Below are 23738 nucleotides of genomic sequence, written 5' to 3'. Positions count from 1 at the left end.
TAATAAACGAAGTATGGATTCCAAAAAACTATACAAAGGAACAGAAATTAAAATAATGCGTGTAATATATATGAAGCTCAGTTTTGGCTAAATGGTTAGCCTACGCCCCTTTGGCGTGGGACACTCGAATTCGATATCCATTGGAACACCATAAGGTTCGGATCCTACGTTACGGTATAGGTCCACGTGTCATATAGCCTCGCTGTTGAGAGGGAAGCTAAATTCAAAAATATAACGAAATCTAGCAAAGGTTCATTCCGATTTGGTGAATTCAGTTGCTGAAAATTATTTCTAACACTAGATTCAGCACCAAAAGAAACAGAGAAAAAGAGGGTGTTTAGTGGCAGACCGTATACTGAGTGGGAGAGAAATGAGAACAACGTGCGAAGGAAAAAAGCAGAAGATGTCCAAAAATTCCATGTTAATTTTGAAACGAGTACAGGGATTGAGACCAAATGCTGGATATTTGGATTGCATGTAGAACTGCACTGAATAGATGAAATGTGAATCACGGGGAACATCTGAAAAAACAGATGTTGGACTTAGCGCAAGAAGAATATACTGGAAATGGGTAATGTCATATATGGCTCTTAACACATGCATACAGGTTCTTCAAACAATACATCACAAGCAATAAAACAATACGGGACATTAACCCACTCTGGTGTTCTAAACACTAACAACAAATTGTTCCTAATAATAATATTTATTGGTGGTTGAACAAATTAAGCAGTGTTTGCATTGTCAGTGTTCTCTGTGAGGGGAGAAAGCGACCAGTGATTCTAATAATATTAACCGATATGTGTACATAACAAGCAACGTTCGCAGTAAGACATTTAAGCGATGGATGCAAATGATCAATTGCTCATGCACACAAGACGAAACGACAAAACGTCCACGAAATTATATCATGCGAGACGAGGTTTAGCAATACCAATATCATAGGCTGAACGAAACAAGTCAGACTAATCTGTATTGAAAAGGAGACGAGACAGTCCGATATCTTGCCTCGTGTGCAACACTAGAATCAAGTGTCTTTAGCTGCCAATTGTATGTAACTGGTTGTGAGAAGAGTCACCAGTGTTACAACCGTCACGTTGTGTTGGAGAGGGTTATTAATATATCAAGATCCTGAATATGACAAGTGTCTTTGGGCAAGGTATCACGCCAGCATTCATGCGGTAGAACTACTTCTCATTCCGTTATACATTGCAAACATTCTTTTTGGATGTTCCAGGATCGATCATATCTCTTTCTACCCCTCGTGTAAACAACGTGCTCATGTACCGTACAGGACCGTCTTTAATTTATCATTCACGTGACCTTTACGACTCTATTGATACATTGCCATAGCGTGGAACGCCTCCTGTTACAAAGATCTCAAACTGAATGGACCATTATAGATTTCAATAGACGGTGTGTGTCAAAAGCCATATGCCACATAACACCTTTCCCGTATATTCTTCTTGTGCTAAGTCCAACATGGCGGCTTTCCAGATATCCCCTATGATTCACATTAGGCCTATTCAGTGGAGTTCTATTTGTGGTAATCATATCCAACATAAGGCCTAAATTCCTCTACTCGTTTCAAAATTAACACGGCATTTATAAACCTTTTCTATGTTCAATTTCTCACTTTACCCTAATTTCTCGCCCACCCTGTATACAGTCTGCCATTAAACACCCTCCTTTTCTCTGTTTCTTTTGGTGCTGAATCCAATGCTACGAATTATTTTCAGCAATTGAATTCGCCAAATCGGAATAGTCTCTTGTAAGGTACGTGGATGTTGTCAAACTAAACACATAGACACGGAAAACAAACTGAAGACTCTACTGAAGCTCACCGAAATGTTTTCTATGAAGTTTGGAATATAGAAATGCAAAACAATGGACGTTATTCAAGGAAAAGAAATAACCAAAGAATATAAGTTATACACAGAAGAGATAATAGAAATGGTGATGCAGAAAGAATAGAAGAACAGAAAACAATAAATAAATAAATAAATAAATAAATAAATAAATAAATAAATAAATAAATAAATAAATAAATAAATAAATAAAAGAGAAAATAACACAAAAATTAGCAACGTAAATTGAAATTAATATGCAAGCAAACCTCAATTAAAGAAACATAAATGCAGTTTGTATACATTTTCAATATCAGTTTGCAGTAACATACTCATTTGGAGTAAAAATATAGAGTGCGAAATAGCAGATCGCGAAATGAAAACCAGATCAATATTGATAAATGCGAGTTGATTTTGAGTTAAACGTCCCTTTCAGCATCGAGGCTATATGAGACGTGACTTACTGATTAACGTTGAACACGAACCACATGCTCTTCCGACGGAATCTTACCCGGGTCTTCCACGCCAAATATTGGTAAAGTAAAAATTACTACAACCATTGTTTGTCATATCACCATGAAACGAAGGAAGGCAAGGACTCATAAACATCTGAAATCTATGTAAGAGACAATTTCAAAATATTAAGATGTTATATCTATGGGAAACAAGAAAATGCAAAATTACATAGATCATTAGCAGCAGCAGACAAGAGTCACATACATACATCACTCTAACTAAGCCAGACGGAGGAATCGGAAATAATACCAACATTACAAACAGCAGAGGACATAAGGAAGCAATGGACAAAAAAATCACTACATGAGCAATTCTGAAAACCACTGGCGCAAATCTTGGGAGGATGAGGTGGAAATGTCCAACATTGTTTTCCAACTTTATAAATATTTTTGACATCCCTTTAAAACAAGAAAATATTATGGGAAGGGTCTTACCCGTATCCCCCAATATTGGAGACAGATTTGCGCCGCTGCTCAAAACAACGCAACCAGAAACATGTAGGTAGACAAAGGATATTTCAAAGAATGAAAACACGAAACTTATACCCAGAAACAGAAACGCTCTAAGCAAGGAACACACCACCTGCTAATAAATACACAATACTAAAAATAAATAAGAGCAACTTCGTGGCTAGGCGGTTAGCGTACGCGCCTTTGGCGTGAGAGACCAGGGTTCGATTCCTGGCGGGAGTTCATGTGGTTCGGATTCCACGTTAATCAGTAGGTCCGCGTCACATATAGCCTCGCTGATGAAAGGGACGCTAAACTAAAATCAACTCAACTAAAAATAAATAAATTAATTAGAAAAAAGTTCCAAAGAAAATTCTGAAAGGCACAAACAGAATACAAGTAAAGACATGAGAAAATCGTAAATATCACGCATAAAAAAATTCGAATATAACACAAAATGATACTGGAAGAAATATCGTATTACAGAAGCCACACTAGAAACACGCAAATACGAACTTTACTTTGACAGAACAATACCAACCTATACAGAAGTACTTCATAACAAGTCGGACATCATAGTAATAAGCAAATAGAAAGGAGAGGTACACTCATGTCCAAAATTATTGTCGCATGTCTATAAATATGTTGTTGTACGAATATAAATGGATAACAAATTCGCCCGGTATTTCTTATAATGTTAGTATGTGTATAATCGGCAGACATGTATGTGGCAAATTTCATGTCAAAAGAGCAGCAAATAAGAACAATAAAACGAAAATCAAACTTTCTTGTCCATTAAGCAACATTTTCTTTTACTCATTTTAATTTTTGTATTTATAATTGTTTTCCGATGGAATTTACCACAAATATACATTTCCCGATAATACACATAGTATCACTATTAAAAATACTCTACAAAATAATTATCATATTATATTCTTACAAGAAGACAGATATAGATATGCGACAATCATTTTGGACATGAGTGTACATCTACTAGTCATCACGAAACCAAACAACAAACCTACACAAAGCACATAGAGAAAAAATAGACAAATACTACTATCCCAAAACATAAAATGCAATGGAAGACCAAAAGTGTGAAGACAATAACAGCAATAATATAATATACCGCCGTGGTTCAGAAGACGTTGAAAAGTGCATTCGACATAATTACAATTGAAGAAAAAGCCGAAAAGAAAATACGAAAGAGCGTACTTTTGAACATAAACAGAATTGTAAAATACTCCCTGCAAATACCAGAATAAAAGGAAAAGAGGAAAGGAAACGTAATATACTTAGGTGACCCATATACGATGTTTCACCTACTCATATAATGAGGGGAAATACATATTATTATTATTATTATTAATAATAATATAAATTACATATGTCTTATAACACAAAAAGTTACCAATATCTTTTTAACAACTTTGGTTTTAGACAATATAAAAATTGTCTATTGTCACTCATTAATGTTACAACCCTGCTGCTTATTGTTTATAATTTTTCAATCAACAGTTTATAAATTGCATGTTATTCATTATGTGGAACCCGAGAATACAAAAAGCTCTTTTGTACTGAAAAAAAAAGGAAACAAACTTACTGAAATAATAAATAAAGAAATATTCTGCCCTTTTATCTATTTCTGTACCTTTGTAATTTCACCATTATTGTCGTACGTAATTAGTTATGTGTTCTACACATAATAAATAATAACAACGCACTTAGTTAATTATAACTGACTAATTGACTTGCTTGTGATAAACAAAAGGATGTCATTTTTAATTTTAAAAAGGAGTGCGTAGCTAAAGAAAGTAAAAGTGGTTGAGAGCAATTGCATTAATTAGTACAAAGGTCAAGTGACATTTTGTTAATTGTAAATGGCGAACGCGAATAATAATATTGTCAGCTGCACAATGGAAAAAAAAAAAAAGATGAAATTTACTACAGAAGAACAAAAATCCATTTCACATATACCAACAGCATTACTAAAAAATATCTGTGGAAGACCATAAGTTAGTTAAATTGCCAATACGAAAAGGGTTACTGTGTTACAAATATTACTGGTAAGTAAAGCTGCTCATCTTCCCAGTAGTGCACAACGCATCCCTATTTTCTTTTCTTTGAATGTATCTTCGAACATCAAACGTGATATTTAGTCTACTGTTCTTTTTGTCCCAAAATCTATCGTGCTATTCTTCTTAAAACCCCGAAACTTCAATTGTTGTTTTTGGTTGATCATTGGCATTTCATTTACACATCTTACCGTATCTTATTTACCCTTTGTATACATCACTTGTACGTAACATTTTTTCCATGTTTCGAAATTTTACGAAACTGGAGAAAAATATTTTTGTTACATTGTTTTCACATTTTTTTCTTTATGAAAGTTGTATTTGATATGATATTACAATAGAAATGTCTACATTCTTATAACTTTCAATTGATATCAATATATTGATATCAATTTTATAGTATTAATAATCAAACTACTTTCCTTATCTCCCAACTGGACATTTAACATTGAAATCAATGATATATGAGTCAATGCGTTTACATGTACTACCTTCAGGCATAGATATAATTTGAATATTTCAGCACAAATATTAAGGATATTTTGTTAATACACAAGTAATTATTAATAGTAAGGCTAATAGTAAAGCTTATTGATTTAATAGACAAAGGGATGAACACGTGTTTGAACAATAATTAAATATACCCTATAATTAAAAAATATAATATATAGTTTTTATTTCTTAAAGAGTGTATACATTTTACTGGTGGACTCTGTATATAGCCGATGCTGTAAACTAGAGGTCTGCATGGGCTCGGGCCGAGCCCGACCTGTGCCGTTGGACGAATTCGGACCTTCAAAGCATATATTACTTCGGGCCCTGGCCTGGCTCGGGCTGTGAACTTCTAAATATACAACCATATTTCTCCGGCCTTTTCGGGCCTAACATTTTAAAAACTGTACAACGATATTGGTTGAATCGTTCTTTCTGGAGAACTTAAAAAGCACAACCGCAAAGTGAAACATCTAGTTGCTGGAAGTAAAAATACAATTTTGGTTTTTAATTATTAAGCTTCTGTAATTCGGGCTTATTCTGGGCTCATTTGATTATTACAATGAGATCGGTCCGGGGTCGGGTCTCAAGGGTAAAACATATTTCGGAGTCGGGTCGGGCCTCACATTTTAAAAATTCACGGGCCGGGAGGCCCGGGCTAGAAATTCCCGACCGTGCAGACCTCTACTGTAAACGACGCTAAATTTCATTCTAAACAGTCCACGTTTCGTTAGTGTTTATACCTATAATTTAACTAATTGAAAAGAAAGGGAACTGTAGTACAAATGCTAACATTCAGGGAAATAGTCGGGTTGATATATACATACATACATACATACATACATACATACATATGTATGTATATATATATATACTGTATTTCATGATCCTGTTTTTCTTCATTGAATATCATCGATAAACGTCTTCATTTTCTTTCAAATCCTTCAATTTTTAATTTTTCCAGTGACTCTGTTCATTTTCTCCAGTTTTCTACCACTGCAGGAAGATTAATCTTAAAAGAATTCCTGGTCTTAAAATTATTTTCCTTGCACATAACTATATAAACAATAAATATATGCACAATTTCAGTATTTTCTCAAGAAGACTATAGCTTTATTGACCCATCTTGGATAAGAAAGAAAATGAGAGGGTCTTTCCTAGTAAGATAGTGAAGTCGGACCTTGATCCGAATCGGGCCTCTATTGACAAAAGGTTACCCTTGACCTAAAACTACCTAAAAAAAATTGTCCCCCTATCTCCTTCCCTTCCCAAATTATTATATCATACATGCTCAAAATTGAATATTTTTTAAAAAAAGAATTGGTGGGGGTGGTCGAAAAATTTTGAAATTTTGAAAGATTGTAGATACTATTTAGATGTAAATATGCATTTTTTTCAAAACCATCGATACGTATTTTATTTATTTTTTGCGTATTGAAAACTAAAAATTGTAGAACAAATTTTGGGAGGGAAACGTCGCTGATTTTGTGATTAAAAAAAAATGTTATACCCTTAGGTACAACACATTTTTCTGGGCCTGAAAGTGATGGCAACATTGTCGAAATGAAATAAAACTGAAAACAAACGTGCTTTTCGCAGTTTTTCCACCATTTTATGGCCCTCAAGGTGAGAGCCTCCTCAAACAATCCTTTACCAAAGTTCAAATTTTTCCTTTCTCTTGCGTTCCTTCCGCTTCTGTCGTTCTTCGGCTGCTTTGGTTGTGTCCATTTCGTAATAGAAACACCAAATATATATCCCTAACAGTGCATCCTCTTCAACCCACTCTCCCACCATGATGTTACACATACCTCGCATCGGCTCCTCATATCTATCGGTGCTTGCTTCACTGGCCGCCCACAGTGGCGCTCTCTACCGGTTGCACTCTCTACCGCTCCTCAAACAACCCATCCTCCGCAGTAATTGTGCATGGAGTAAATTACAAGCTGAGTTATATTCTTACTATAACAACAATTAATGAACAAAATTCTGCACATCAATGTGCGTATAACTAAACCAACAGAAATTCAAGTGAAGTACTTGAACATTTTTTAATTTCCAAGAATAACTGAGGTTAAACACACTATACACTATTCTAAGATCCAAATTCATAAATTTAAAACTTGAGTATTTTTTGGTCACTATGATTTCCATAATAATGAACAGTTCTCACATCATAAGCTACAAGAAATACTATGATAAATACAACTCATAGAAAAGAGCAGTGACTAACCTATAAGGAGCAAATGACATATTTTAACTAAACAATTTTCTAGATACCGGTACATCTTTATCTGCAACATGGATAGCTAACAATGATTAGTGTTTACAGCATAACAACACATTTTAAGCTTAAGACACTCGCCAGGGATTTTAACAAAATGGTAAACTCTAACGTTCGGGGCTCTGTTGACACCCTAATTATCACAGAGTCATGATTAGTTGGAAAGCGTATAAACCACAGATTCCAAAAAGGTAACATTCGTGAAATTCCTACCGTATTTGCAGAAAAAGAACAGAGATAAAAGTCATTAAAAAATATGAAAATATTGACTATGTGGGACCCTGGCAACCCATGCAGTCACCTACGCTGACAAAATAATGCTAATGTGTACGCCACATACTTGTGAGAATAACATAAGAAATGGTGACCATTGCTGCCATTGCGTAATGAATTCGTTTTATGTAGGAAGTATTAAAAATGTGCAGCAAAACATTCATTGAATTAAACATTCTCTCCCCTCTCCCACGACAGTACCACATCCATGTGCAAAACATTTTTGCTACTCACAACATGTATAAGAACAAGAATTATGCTTCTAGGCCATTTCAGTAAAATATGGAACCGTCCTGAAACTAAATGTAAATTAGCCAAATTTTACCCCCTGTTCCTCTATAAACACAAGTATATATACAGGTTACTATCATGTAGCGGACTACTTCATTGCTTCACATACCAATTTTTATGGATGTACCACAAAGGGGGAGGAATTCCCCCAATATCTGATGAAAAATAAAAAAGAACATCCTCCTCCCTCTCTCGGCTGTACATAAATACCCCCTACATACATAAAATGCATACTGGCGGAATGCTTCATCCCTCAGGAATACTTTGGTACCAAGTAATGTTACTAGGGGATGAGCCATTGATGTTTGTTGTAAAAATAAATATAATTTACGTCAAAAAACTGAAACTCCAAAAATTGACTAACTTTGTCCCCTCCCTGCTCCCCCATATAAGCAAGAAGTGTAAATACACGATATTACCATGTAGTTGCCTACTTAATTGCTTCACCTACCAATTTTTATGCATCTATCCCCCAAGAGGGGGAAATAACCCCAAAAAAACTGTTGAAAAAACAAAAGAACATGATATTTACCATCTTTCCACCGCCATGTGGTACACCCACATACATAAAACGTTTACCAGGGGAAAGCTGCATTCTTCAGGAATAAATTGGTTTCAAAACCATCTTCCTGCCTTAATTAGGGACTGAGCCATTGAGGTTTAAAGCCCTGACACAGCAGTTGCGTCAATGGGCATTTAAAGATTAAGAATAGAGACGACCAGTAGAACGTAACCCATACACACACACACACACACACACACACACACACACACACACACACACACACACACGCGCGCACACACACACATGCACACACATACACACACACAAAACCTACATCTTCAGTGACTGGAAATCGGGAAAAATCCCGTTTTTCTCCGGAATTGAACATTCGGACGAATCGAGATTAGGGAAGTTCCCCAAATTTGATCTAATGGTTGAATATAGAACGTTCTTTTTTAAAAAACATATAGAACATAAAAGACGTTCTTTTTTAAAAAAAGAAACGTGTTTTTTCAACCCTGGACACAGGTAACAAAAGTAGGACCCATAGACTCTGTAGAATGTGCATCCTTCATGTGCCCATGCTTCAGAATCACCTCATTGGGTCCAGTCTTCAAGAAAGAGGGTCACCATTCTTTCTTGCAGAAACAAAACAGTAGTATTCTTTCTTCTTGTTTTCAGTCACTTTCTTATACTCAGAATCTTGAAACAATGATTTCCTCTTGGTATTGTTGAGTCTTCTCTTGAAATGTTTCGTTTTCTCATCTGTTCTGATTGTTGTGGAAGTAAGGATCCTTTACTGTTGTTAGCAAGTTCTGCGTTATCGAGTACCTGTACGCCATAAGGAGTGAATAGGAGAATAACCAACCTTTCAAGGTCCTTGAAGTTTTCATGACGCCATGCATTTCATACGATGTCACCTAATTTACAAACGTAGGCGCAAACTTATATAAACCTACATACCCTCTCTCTCTCTCTTTTATACACAAACACACTCCTCTTACTCTTCATCGTACCCACAGACAAGCAGACTCACACCGGAAATTCGTTTCCTTTGCGCTTTGGTAGAACTATCAACTCAAAAAAGTATTTTTTTAAACCTATACGTGTGTAATAATCTTAACAGTAAGATTTTCCCCTGGTATCTGGTACATAAAATCTTCTTTCTTTGTACAAAACATGTAAGTTTGAAAATAAATTTTTATTTTCATCAGTTATAAGTAATTTGTTCTCTTCTGTAGCTATTTAATTTTGTCAGATTCAATCTCACAAGAAGTGTTAAACTATAGGTCAAAGTGGATGCCTATCCATTTGCCCTTTTCACTTTGTCCGGCTAAGTCCATTTTTTGTTCAAACATCTACGGGATTCTTATTAACATCATAGTAGTATTCGTATCCAGAGGGGTTACAAGTTCATACATTAGTTCAACTTGCAAAATAAGCACTAAAATTATTTAAAAGGGAATTAATAGTAGTTTGATATATAAGAACTCACTTTAATTTGTTTTTTTTTTTTCAGAACACGTCTTTTTCCGTATTCTTATACCATGGGTCTCATACCACAACCAGAACAACGTTTGGACTGACAAGTGAGAGTCACCTTCCTTGCTTTTCACATACTTCTCGCTTGGCGCGCAAATATATGCAACTAAGGAATTATTAACATTATTCTCTTTGCCAGACCTTCAACTATACTATATAACCCTCCTGTTTATAATGTACGACATTAATTTCATGGTTTGAAATTGCCTCCCGTTCATATCCCAGGCAAAATGGTTCAAATATACTTAACAAGTAATACGTAAATGTCTGAAAGAACGCTCTTTGCTGCAGTTTTGCTGAAGGTAATAGAAGTATGTCATTGCATTTCTACAGATTTTCTTTACTCAAATCTCCCTTATTTCTTGAAGTTTTGCAGATCAGCGAAGGAATTGGTATCAGAGGCTGAAAGTTTCTGATACACTCTAACGTTTGTCAGTTGTTTCCTGTGCATATTTGTTTTCTTACATTTTTGATTTCATACTCAACATATTTTAATAACCATGATCTTTTTAAAATTAAAACACTTCAAACACAAATCTACAAATTCAGAAATTCATGCTCCCACTGAACAGAATAAAGTTGATGGGCTATCACGAGCAGAAGCTCGGTTCTTCTCTGGAAAGAGAATCTGTCACAGAGAGGAATGGAGATTCTGTTCGTGATAGCCCATCAGCTTTATTATTTTCAATAGGAACATGTACAATAAAATGCTGACAATTTTTGTACAAATGATTGGCTATGAAATACAGAAACGAAATTCGACAGGTCTTTCTTAGCAAACAATACATTTCAAACATAAATTGGTTGAGCGTGGTATCCATAGGTATTCATCCTAGTGGTTATGGAGAATGTGATGTTGTTGAACGTGATCAGAGGTGTGATTTCCAGTGGAGAGGCGAAAAAAATTGAGCCCATTACAATAGTAAAAATTCTACTGTAAACAATATGTCCGTGCTGATAAAGGTCGCTAAATCTCAAGAAACCAAACAAATTCAAGAGCTAATTTTTTTCTTTCGTTTGAAGTGTATTAATTAATACATTTAAATAAGTTAAATTCTTGACTGAATTCTTTTACCCAAACATATACTGAAATCATTCAATTGAAGGATTAGGGTCCATAGTGTGTGTGTGGGGGGGGTTGGCTCTAAGGAGTTAAATATTATGAGTTATGTATTTATAAGGTATGATCATTAGTAATAAAACATACACAAATTACAGCCAAAAGTTTATAATAACTTACCTGAATACACTGAAACATTCTTACTGGAACAAATCACGAAAATGTAAAACATTGCGGTGGTTTGTACAATAACCAAACAAACTATGTGAAAACCTACGCAGTAATTAGTCTGACCCGTCTTCGCAGCTTTCTGCACTTTCGGACCAATGAGAAACGTCAGCATTCGTGACGTAATCGGCTAGTGGAAGTAAAGAAGGACTTGATACTTGTAAACATCTTTGATAACCCAAATATCACAATACAACGGCTATATGTGCAAAACACCGAATCACCCGTGCACCAACCTTTTATTCCCAATACCATCCACGAATTGAAGGTGAAACATAATGGTGGTACAGAATCCATGCCTTGTATATTTTGGGAGACGTGTGATGTGATTGTACTTGGACACGAACAATATCATCACGCTCCTTGTGAACAAATAGTTCAAGACCGAATTCACTCAAACGCTTTTTTGTGTAAGAGGTGGCTTGCTTAATTTGATACACCCAAAGCATCATATTGCGCAGCTCCTGAATGGCCAATCTTGTAAAATTCATGGAAGATTCTGCGGACATCTTGTACCATAAACTCTTGCGTTTTCTCTAGTTTTCAGATTTTACCGGTATTGGTAAATGAGTAGGTTGGTTCACCAAGGCCAGCATTCTTTCGGTGATTATCTCCTGTTAGGTATCACTTGAGATACCAGAAGGCCGCGGTCGAAAAGCATTGCACATAGCAAAAAACAAATCGAAAAAATTCGCCAATTATTGGATTCTCTTTGTTCAGCATTACCTGCCCTAGAACTTTCCATTGTTTGATTAAATCGTTGACAGCTTCGATCACATACCTAATGCATGTAGCCAATTGTCACTCATTCGATTCATTTGCGGTATGCTGTTTATAACTTTGTAAAAAATGTAGCATTTTTGGAATAAGTCTCCCTTCATTCTGGAATATTTTCCTCCACACACACACACACACACACACACACACACACATACACACACACACACACACACACACACACACATCTCTACAGCATTGCACAACGTTAATAAAGTGCTTTCTGACCTCCTATAATCACTGCACGTACCTACTTTCTCTCACAAATGCACACTCCATGAGATCAAACGCGTTTTCGTTTGGTCTTCTCAGGCAACCTTCTGCTACATGATGTCAGTGTAACAACTATCTACTGATAAGATCTTTTTTTACGTGAGAGCAATTGTGATACACTTTGTTACTTATATATCTTACGTGATGTTACATGCTTAGTATATTATATAAATAAGAAAGTGTATCAACGTTGCGCTCATAATTTAACAAGCACGAGACTAACACAAAATCAACAATTTTTCGCAAAGAAAAACTCCAAACTACTAGATTTTGGGACTCTGAAATAAACGTAAATATGGATAGCGTGAAACAAATATTTGAAATAACGTTTTATAGGTATGCTCTATATTTAACACGAGTAATTAGAATTATCGTAGTACTCATTTAATGTTCTTGAGATTTTCAGAGAAAAAAAATTTTATGGACCCTCAGCCTTTTCATTTTCACGTTTTCATTAATGCAATGAAATGGTATTTTTAGTTTCTGGTCCAACTTTATACCTTGTAGGTTAAAGCAGACGTTGATCAATGAACATTGGCGACTATGAAACAATTGGTGGAGTAAGAATGTGTAGCACTCCATCACTGAGGCACTACGGTTGCTTATACATTTCATGATTTTTCCCTTAAAGTGAAATATAAAGCGCGTTTCAAAGCAACACCGACAACATTTGGGAGATGATTCCTGACATCATGGTAAGACAAAAAGTATAGACCGACCTGGGCGCACAAATGATTTCTTTCTGAGTTATTAGGCTGCCGAAAACATAAAAATATGAGCTTTAAAGGTACATAACTCCAATACTATGAGACCTATAGTAGTCGGGTCAAGACTTCACTTAGGAATTAATATGTACCTTATGCCAAAAATCCATGCTTCAGAATCCTAAGGTACTCACACAACAAATTTTTATAGAGGGAGTATGGGTACGGGAATATAATTTGAAACACTCACCAATTAGCTCTATAAAAATTGTTGCGGAAGTACCGCAGGATTCTAAAACATGGATATTTGTATAGGACTCATAGAAGTTTTTAAGTGCAGTCTTGACCCGACTTCGGTAGGTCCCATGATGTTGGAGCTATAGACCTTTAGAGTTCATTTCCCATGTTTTCTGCAGCCTATAATTCCAAAAGGAAGCATGTATACACCCAGGTTGGTCTATACTTTTTGTCTTATCTTGGTGTCAGGAATCACCTCCCAAACGTTGTCGGCGTTGTTTTGAAATACTCTGTATAAACTAAACAGTGAAGTGAATAGAGTTTGATTTCATAAAGAAAATCTCAAGAAATTCTAAAATAATTACAAACTACGATTCCATCAAAAACTTTCAACCTGGAACTGTGTCTGAAAAGGACTGTTTATGTTCTGAAAAGGACTTCTATTTGCCAAAACATGAATTACGTTTGGTTGGAAAGATTGGTGTAGAACATTCATTTCAGCACTGGAGCTATACGAAACATGCATCTGCAGCTGGGTTCTGAAACACAGCAATGTATTGAATATTCTCAAGGCTCTCCAACTAAGAATTAATTAAGTACTTCAAGACCGTCACATCAAAGGCGCGTACGTTAACCACTAGACAAGCGATGAGGCAGAATATGGCTGAGACTTAGAAAAGATATCGTCTTCTTTACAGCTAGAGATGGATAGGTTTGTTCATTAGAGATTTAGAGGTTGGTAGAAACATTATTATGAGTGTAGATGAGCCTACCTGACTAAAATTACTGATCACGCCATCTTAAGCACCTTTATGTAGAATGACTAAATGGCTACACGAAAAACTAGGTAAATATTAAAATATATATATATAAAACGAATTGTTATGATTATTATGACCTAGATGAATTGCCCGTTCTTTACACGTGGGCAACAGATCTATGGAAAATATTTTAACATTTTACCCATTCAGGTAAGGATTTCAATGAACATATGCAGATAAACCCCAAAGAGACACTACTCTTGGTATGAAGTTTCAACACGAATATTACTCCTAGACTACATTGTTTAAGCAAAGTGCCGTCATAGGTATCTAGCTCAAGACAACTACTGATCATGTTCCAAAGGGCATTTCAAAATATTCAGCCACTTTCCCGTGTTTGATTCAAACAAGTTGCAAGGCCGCTTTCAATGTGGAGAGAAAATATAGGAAATGTTCTCCTTTCTCGCTTTGAAACTAGACTTTTCAACTGTATTTGAAAGAAAGTACAGTATATAAGAATTAGAAGTTTGTATACTTAGTTTATGGAATTTGGGGAATCCTAACTTGAGAGATTACTAAAATATTCTAGAGTTCTCACCGATTTTCGACAAATTGGTCACTCTTAGTACGCACATTGTAATGAAAGTGACAATATAAAAACTTAGTCCAAATTAGGTACTAAGAATATTCAGAAATTCATTTCAAACAGTTTAGCCATTTTCTTGTGACCATGTGACATACAAGGTGTGATCGGAAAGTTCGGTAAATGTAGTCGTACAGTGCCATCTATTGACATTGTATCCATTCCAACTAGCAAGCCCGGCAGCCTAAACCTCTGGTACACTCAATGTCGAGTTTGAACGAGTTGTAAATGTAAGTTGGCTTACAGAGAAATGTTAGGAGTGTCCGTCGCGTGTCAAAGTTTGTTCTAAGCTTCAAACAAAGTGCCAAAGAAGCTCACGAAGTGTGAAAATCAGTATACGGAGATAAAGCGGTGTCATTGAAGACTTTTTACAAGTATGAGCGATTCAAAAGCGGCAATAAGTCTGTTGAAAAGAAGCAACGATCGAGACGTTCTTTGACGTCAAGAACAGACGAAAACGTAAAAAGAAAAAAAAGACAGATGATTTGTTTAACAGGTGACTGACTATTTAAAAGCTTTTCGAAGAACTAAACACATCGTATGGATCCCTGCAAGCATTTTAATCGCCGATTAAATGTGTGAATTACTTCCTTCTTCACCACGAAAACACGCCTTGCCACATCTTGGTTTGGATCCTCGAGATTTTGGAACAAACAATATTCCTGTTTGTCCACATGCTCTGTGCTTTCCAGATATAGTACAATGCAATTTCTGGCTCTATCCAAAAATTAAAACCATGCATGATACCATTCCTAACATTGACAGGACCACGACAGATACATACATAGATAATAATTGATGTAATTAATATAAATTAAATGTAAAAGAAAAGAAAAATTACGTTTACCCGTTAAATGTCTTTATTGACTCATAATTGACTTTTCTTAAGATCTTCCTGCACTATAAGGAAAGACTATCCATTACTTTTCCTAACTCTTTCGACAAAATTAATCCTTTTGTTTGTCATCTTAATGGCTTCAAGGGAAAGAAGCCAAATTTAACTTGCCTCATAGGGTTTCCTTACTGAAGTTTGCTCAAGGAAATTCTTTCTACGCTTGTGTTTACTCTGTACACAGTTAAAAACGAAGGTTTTAATTTTCCTTTCTCTAAGATGGTTTATTCAAGTTTGAAGCTTCTCCCCTGAAAATACATTATATCAAACTCATGAGAACTGTAGTAAGTTACACATTGGCATATGCAACATAGCTTCTTATATCTCTAGTGTATCCGAGGTTTTGGAGAACGTTCTGTCACAAGCTTAACCAAAAATTCATCAAAATACCAAAATATAATTCCTTCTTACATCCAGACGACACGCCTAAACCCTCAGTATATTTAATATTATGTTCCACGATTTTACTTCCTAGGTTATACGAAGCGGGTAATTAATTAAATTGAATTAATATTTAATATTTCATGATTTATTATATAATTTGAGACGAAGCGGAGAGAATTAGAAAACCCATGGGCACGATGTTGCTCTCAGGTGTACTCGCACCATAGATCAATGTGTCTTCAATCCGCTAATTTCTTCGTCTTCATATAGGTATTATTATTATTATTATTATTATTATTATTATTATTATTATTATTATTATTATTATTATTATTATTATTATTATTATTATTATTATTATTATTATTATTATTTTATTTATAAACTATGCTACGTGTAGCACCACTATATCCGTCCATCTGTCTGTCTCTCTATCTATCGAAAGGTATATGAGCAAAAGAGTAACTTATATGAATAAACAGGTTTCTGCAATGGTTTCATAGACCCAGGAATAGGGTCCACCTCCCACATTAACCTCTTATTCAAACCTAAAATGATAGATTTCAACGATTTCCGAGTTCAATGTTTATTGACATTGAACAGGAAGTGTAACACATAGAGACAAACGTGTTTAATTAATTTGCAAGCGATTCAGCGTCTCATGGAAACATGCCATCATTACCTGCAAAAGCAATATTAAAATCGGAAATGGTTGAACTTTTCTGGTACTTTTATTTCCATCCTTGATTTCCATACAGCAAGACTGGTAAATTCTATCGAGAACCAATGCTTTGTAAACGAGTCAGCATCCAAAGAATAGATTCAAAATCTTCTGCTAATACTCTATTCAAGTCTGAAATAGTAGAAATCAACTGTTTCCAGCTTTAACGTTGATCGTAATAGAATGAAAAATATTTGTAGAAAGCTACAAGCGGATTTTACTAATAGATTCAGCATCTAAATAGAGCATATTATCAACATATTTTGATGTATATCTGCTTTGCATATTTTTTATTCACGCCCTACCCTAGCCACTTGTTTTAAGTTGGTCACAATGAAGTAGGTGAGGTTAGATTTACATCGCGGTTGCATCACCAGAGAGTGCTGTATTATCGTGAGGGTCAAGGTGGAACAAAGAGTCCCGCGGAGCTTCTAACCCTATTCGCTTGCTATTGCTCGTTCAGCTATGTATCGTAACGTAAGTAAATCACTTTTGTTTATCAATAAAGTTGTGTGTGCGAAGTCTTTCCCTCTACTCGTACCTCTGGCACTCCCCGTCTCTCTTCCAACTACTTCCTACAACTCCTCGCTTCGCGAAGGTCATACTTCTTACCTTCCTGTTTGTTTATAACGTTATTGCTTATAAGGGCTATGAGAAGTCTCTAGGTAGATAATGTAAAAAGCACAATTTATGCATTATATATTACGCACAAGGAAAAATGATTATTATTTTTATCTTATTTTAATAAAAAAAGTATTATGAAAATAAAAAAAAAGAAATCTTTCTTGGACCGGGTTTGAACTAACGCCAAATGCTATTTTCATCACTAGCTCACTCGCTAGCATGCTTACCTAAGAGCACTGATAACATCTGGTGTTTGGTTTTTGCTATATGTATGCTACGTACAAAGAAACGGATAACTCCAATCAAATAGAATTGGGTATTTAGTTCCTTATGACTAGGGTCAGCGTGATTTAAAAACATGGAAACACTGTGTCAAAACCGGAGGTGGTTTGAATTTTCTAGTACTTCCGGTTCCAATACTTATTTCCATAAAGCGAAAATGCTAAAGGATATCACTAAACGGTTATTGAAACATATTCCGTACCCCAGAAATAAGTTTCGTCTCAACTTATATATATATATATATATATATATATATATATATATATATATATATATATATATATATATATATATATATATATATTAAACGAAAGTAGTAAAGATCCACGTTTATTCGATTACAACACTGATTGCGTAATGGATAAAATGGAAATATGTAGCAAGAAACACATTTTTGGTACGGCTTCATTATATTATGTTATCTTTTTCTTGTAACCAGAAATGAAAGACATCAATTTTCACTTCCAGTCTTAATGTTAATTCTCTTAGAGTAAAAACAGTAAGATATAACGAGTAACGGCTTTTTTGTACGGATTCAGTAACCAAGGAATAGGATTTGTTTTTGATTTTATTCCTTTTTTGCATCCATAGAAGTAGTACATCAAGTTTGAATATTGAAGAATTCACACGGTCTGCAAGCAGGAGCGTCATTTCAGATTTTGCTTAGGGAAGGGGGCAAGACCCAATCGCGTTTTTCACTGATTAACGACTACTTTATTAATAAAATCTATAGAAATATCAAACTCAGCGGGGGATGGGAGAAATTGCTACTCCCTGCCCATTAAATGGCGCCCCTGTTTGGAAGTCTACCGTAGTCTCACACAATGAAACGAAACTCACCTATTATTATTATTATTATTATTATTATTATTATTATTATTATTATTATTATTATTATTATTATTATTATTATTATTATTATTATTATTATTATTCCAAGATGGCGCCAACTGAAGAAACGTGTGGTCTATGCCTTAGACCATTTTTCGGTAAACAACTAATATTAGCATGTTGTTTATGTAAAATTAGATTCCATGTAAAGAACTGTCTAAAATTTGGACGTATTGAATATGACATGTACTTCTACAACGGTAAATCAACGTATAAATGTCAGAATTCCATTAGGAATAGAGATGAGAATGTGACCATTACTCCGACCACAACGAAGCAGTTTGACTCTCGAAAAGAAGATCAAAATGTGAATTCCGATGCTGAGATAAGTGAAGCTGAAGATATAGAAGAGAAATCAGATTCGATTTTAAGCAATAAAGAACAGCTCTACTTTTTGTGTAGAAGTGAAAAATAAGCTATACGAGGTTTTAGTTATGTTAAGTGATATTAGTGAAAAATATGATTCCTTGAAGGCTGAACTGATATCGATGAAACAAGAAAATATAAAAGAGTTGCTATCAGCTAATAATAAAGCTCGTACATTTGCTGAAGTGATAAATAGTTCAATACCCTCTGATCAAAAAAAAGGTGCAAGGTGATTCTATAAATGTCATGGTCAAGGACAATGAAGCACCTTCTAACAGTTTACAACAAGAAACAAGTGTTGGTGAATGGAAGCTGATAAAAAAACGCCTAAGGCGAAACAACCAAGAACTGCCGAGTGGAACAAAAACTACAACCTTATCTGACTCTGACAACAGGAATCGTAATACTTTAATGCAAGGAAAGAATGCCACGGGCAAATTGGAAGTAAACAAAAAAGGTCCTCGTACGTCTGCGCTGTTTGTGACGGGACTCGATCCTAGTGTTTCGTGTAAAGATCTTTCTGCATTTGTGCAGGAAAGTGCTAATGTTAATGTTACTAAATGTGTACAGTTAAAAACAAAACACAGTAGTTATTCCTCGTTTTATGTAGCTGTAGAAGAAAATGATTTTGATTGTGTCTATAACCCGAATGTTTGGCCAGATGGTGTCTTATTTACTAAATTTATGGGTCGACTAAAGGAAGAAATTGTGTGCCATGAAGTTAGAGCTGAGAAGGTGGATAGTAAAGGTAAATAAATAGCATAAACTAGTATAAAATAAGTATGACGCACTTGCGATTATATTATCAAAATGCTAATGGAATTAATACTAAAGAGAAGGTAGTTATAGATGAAGTAAATTGTAATGACTTTGATATTTATTGTATCACTGAAACTTGGTTAAAAGAAATGAATCAGCACTTTGTACAATTGTCAAATAATTACAATACCATACGTAAAGATAGAAACTTGACACTAGTAAACAAGACTAAGGGTGGGGGCTGTATAGTTATCATAAAAAAGGAATATGCATATGAAATTATAACTCCCCCAGATGATATTCTTGATATTATTATAGTTAAAGTTTTAATCCCTGACAACAAGCCATTATTATTGTGCTTGCATTATATTCCCCCTAACTTTCCATTGAAGAATTTTATTAACTATTGTGAATGGTTAACTACTCTTCTAATAACAAGAAATTGTAACCTTATAGTTTTAGGTGATTTTAACGTAGGTGGAATAGATTGGGCTACTGGAACTATAACCACATGTAACTATTACACTATGAAAAAAGCTGACAAAGTAATTTGAACTAAGTAATATACTTAATCTAAAACAATTGAATAGGTCCTATGATCCTAGTAGGAAAGATAAAGTTCTTGACCTGTTGCTAACCAACATGGATAATAGTTCCATTGTGTATGATGTCCCACCTTTAATAAAAATTGACCGCTTCTATCCACCTTTTGTTTTTGAATGGGAAGTAATTAAAAGTAATAATAACAATCAAGACAATATCTATAACCAAACAAAAGTTTTAGATTTTAAGAATGCTGACTTCTTAGGTGTATATCAGGGTATCAAGGCAATGAATGAATTGAATGTAGATACAAATGATATTAATACTATGACCAACAGTTTCTATGATAGTATATATAATGTTCTAGATATTTATGTACCTACGAAAGTAGTCATTAATAAACCCAAGTTTAAAGACCCCTGGATGAATAGGGAACTGAAAACTTTAATAAATAAGAAAACAAAATGTTTCGTCAAAGCAAGACAAACCAATGACAGTATGTGGTACCAAAGGTATTCTACATTAAGGTAAAATTGTAAAAAAGAAATATCTAGAAGCGAGAAAGGCCTATTATCTTAGTTTAGAAAACAGCATTGTTAGTGACAATAAGGTCTTCTGGAAAGTATTTAAAAACTCAGATGACAAAAAATTACCTAATGAAATGAAATATAATGAAACAGTAGCTACTACACAGACTGATGTCGTGGAGCTGTTTAAAGAAATGTTCAGTGAAAATTTTAATTTGGGACTAAGTCATGTAAATGGCCATAACATGTATTCTACATTACCTATTTGTAGCGGAGATATAATTAATATACCTAATATTTCTGAATCGGATGTCCTTAGTGCAATTAAACAGATTAATGGAAGTACCTCTCCTGGTCCAGATAACATACCGTACTAGATAATAAAAGCATGTGGTACTGAGTTATCATCCATTCTAGCAAATATATTCAATGAATCACTCAGATGTGGAGAGTTTCCATCGACATGGAAACAAGTATATATTGTACCTATACATAAAGCAGAAGATAGAAGTAATATGAAAAATTATAGGCCAACCATATTAGTTAATGCATTTAGTAAGATATTTGAAATAATAATATATAACCATATATACTTTAATGTAAAAAATAAACTAACTGAATTTCAGCATGGGTTTTATAAAGGTAGATCAATTGCTACGAATCTTGTACATTTTACAGATTTTACGTACTTAGCTCTTAAAACAGACTACAGGTTGACACTATATAGTGTCTATCTTCTCAGTATATTCGATGGTTCCAAAGTTATTTATCAAACAGAGAATATAGAGTGAAAATTGGTCATATAACTTCCAGTAATGGCTGCATAAAGAATGGTATACCTCAGGGATCTTCTTTAGGACCACTTCTTTTTTCCTTATTTATTAATGAGCTGACGGAAAAGGTTAAATTCTCAAATATATTATTATATGCGGACGATTTGAAGTTATTTAGAATAGTGAATAGCGAATACGATAACTACTTACTCCAAAAAGACTTGGATAGTATTAGTATATGGTGTAAAAATAATCTACTGAAAATAAACTGTGATAAAACTAAGTTTATTTCATATACCAATAAGACGCAAATATGTCATAAATGTTAGCAAATATGTCATAAATGGAATATCGCTGCAGAAAGTTGAAAAGATTAAAGATTTAGGCATAATATTTGACATGAATATGAAATTCAATTATCATATTAACGACATAGTACATAGAACACGAAAGACTATAGGGTTTGTATTTAGACAGTGGCCTGAGTTTAAAAATGCAAACACTATGTCTATCTATTTAAGGTACTTGTAAGACCCAGATTAGAATTTGGTGCAATTGTATGGAATAATATATCCACAACATTATGTAGCAAAATTGAATCGGTTCAAAAATGTTTCATTAGACTATTGTGTAGAAATAAGAAAAAAGATTACTACTCTCATAGTTATGATTACTGGAACGAATACTGGGGGTTGCAAGAATTACATGTAAGAAGAAAAATGATAGAGAAAAATTTTATTCAGAAAATTTTAGATAATAGATATAGTAGTGAATACTGCCTACATAATATAGGTATAAGGGTACCAACATATAACCTTAGAAAATCATCGAAAATGATTCCCATGAATAAAAATTCTATAATTTTAAGAAAACTGACAAGTTCTTTTAATATATTATCGGGATAATTGTATTTATTGAACTGACGTATAGATTTTAATAGGTATGTATGCTTTATATAATATATCTGTATATTTGACGGCATCCTTATTTTAAGGACAATTTTAAGAAAATTGACTGACTATTTTAATGAATAATGAAGTAATTATGTTTATCCAGACAAGATACAAGTCATAAAATTATGTATATATTATAAGATAGGCAATGACCTCCTATCGTCGAAACAAATGTATTGTTAATATTAAAAGGAATATAATATGTGTGTTATAACCCTTAGTTCTATGACTAAGTGCTGTATTTTTGCTATCTGGCTGTTCATGGCACTAAAATAAATATATTATTATTATTATTATTATTATTATTATTATTATTATTATTATTATTATTACACAGGAAAAATGAGGTGTTGAAATAACACAAAACGACTACCACTTTAGCGTGTTACTTGTGTGTCAACAACAGCCATATCGCCTTCAGAGCATATCAGAAATACCTCGTTACTGGCTGTAAGTATTTGCATTGTTTTATTTATGGTTTGGTACGAGCAAAGCTTTGCGAAACATACTTCTCATTTATGCCAAGTAACTAATAACATTCTATTTTTTCTGTAATCGGTCATAATAATATTGTTGTAAACCTCTGAATCATCTGACAACAATTACACAGATAGTTGTGCTTCCATCAGTTTCTTTATCTATTATTCTTGTGTCTTAGCATATATGAACATAAGATGGCATAACTGTTGCCTATGTAACTGTTGTCAGACAATTCACAGGTTTACAACAATATTATTGTGATCGATTACAGAAAACATAGTACATTATTCATTACTTGGCATAAGTGTTAAAGATATTTTGCAAAACTTTGCTCATATTAAACGATAAATACCAATGCTAATTCTCTAAGGTAGTAATGAGTTATTTCTGATATGCTGGGAAGGCAATGTATTAGTGCTGACGAAATGATCTAGACACTTCCGTTCAGCATATCATTCAGACCTTACATACGGCTGCTGATCAACACATTCCAACCGCATATATTTCCCCGCACAAACCGAAACTTCCTCCACGATACCTTTCTCTCATAACTGCAGCTCGTCGTGCCTACAGAGAATACACCCGC

The sequence above is a fragment of the Thermobia domestica genome, chromosome 2 (genome assembly GCF_964235325.1).
Source record: "Thermobia domestica chromosome 2, izTheDome1.hap1.1, whole genome shotgun sequence".
Lineage (NCBI taxonomy): Eukaryota > Metazoa > Arthropoda > Insecta > Zygentoma > Lepismatidae > Thermobia > Thermobia domestica.
This window is presented reverse-complemented; position numbering follows the sequence as displayed.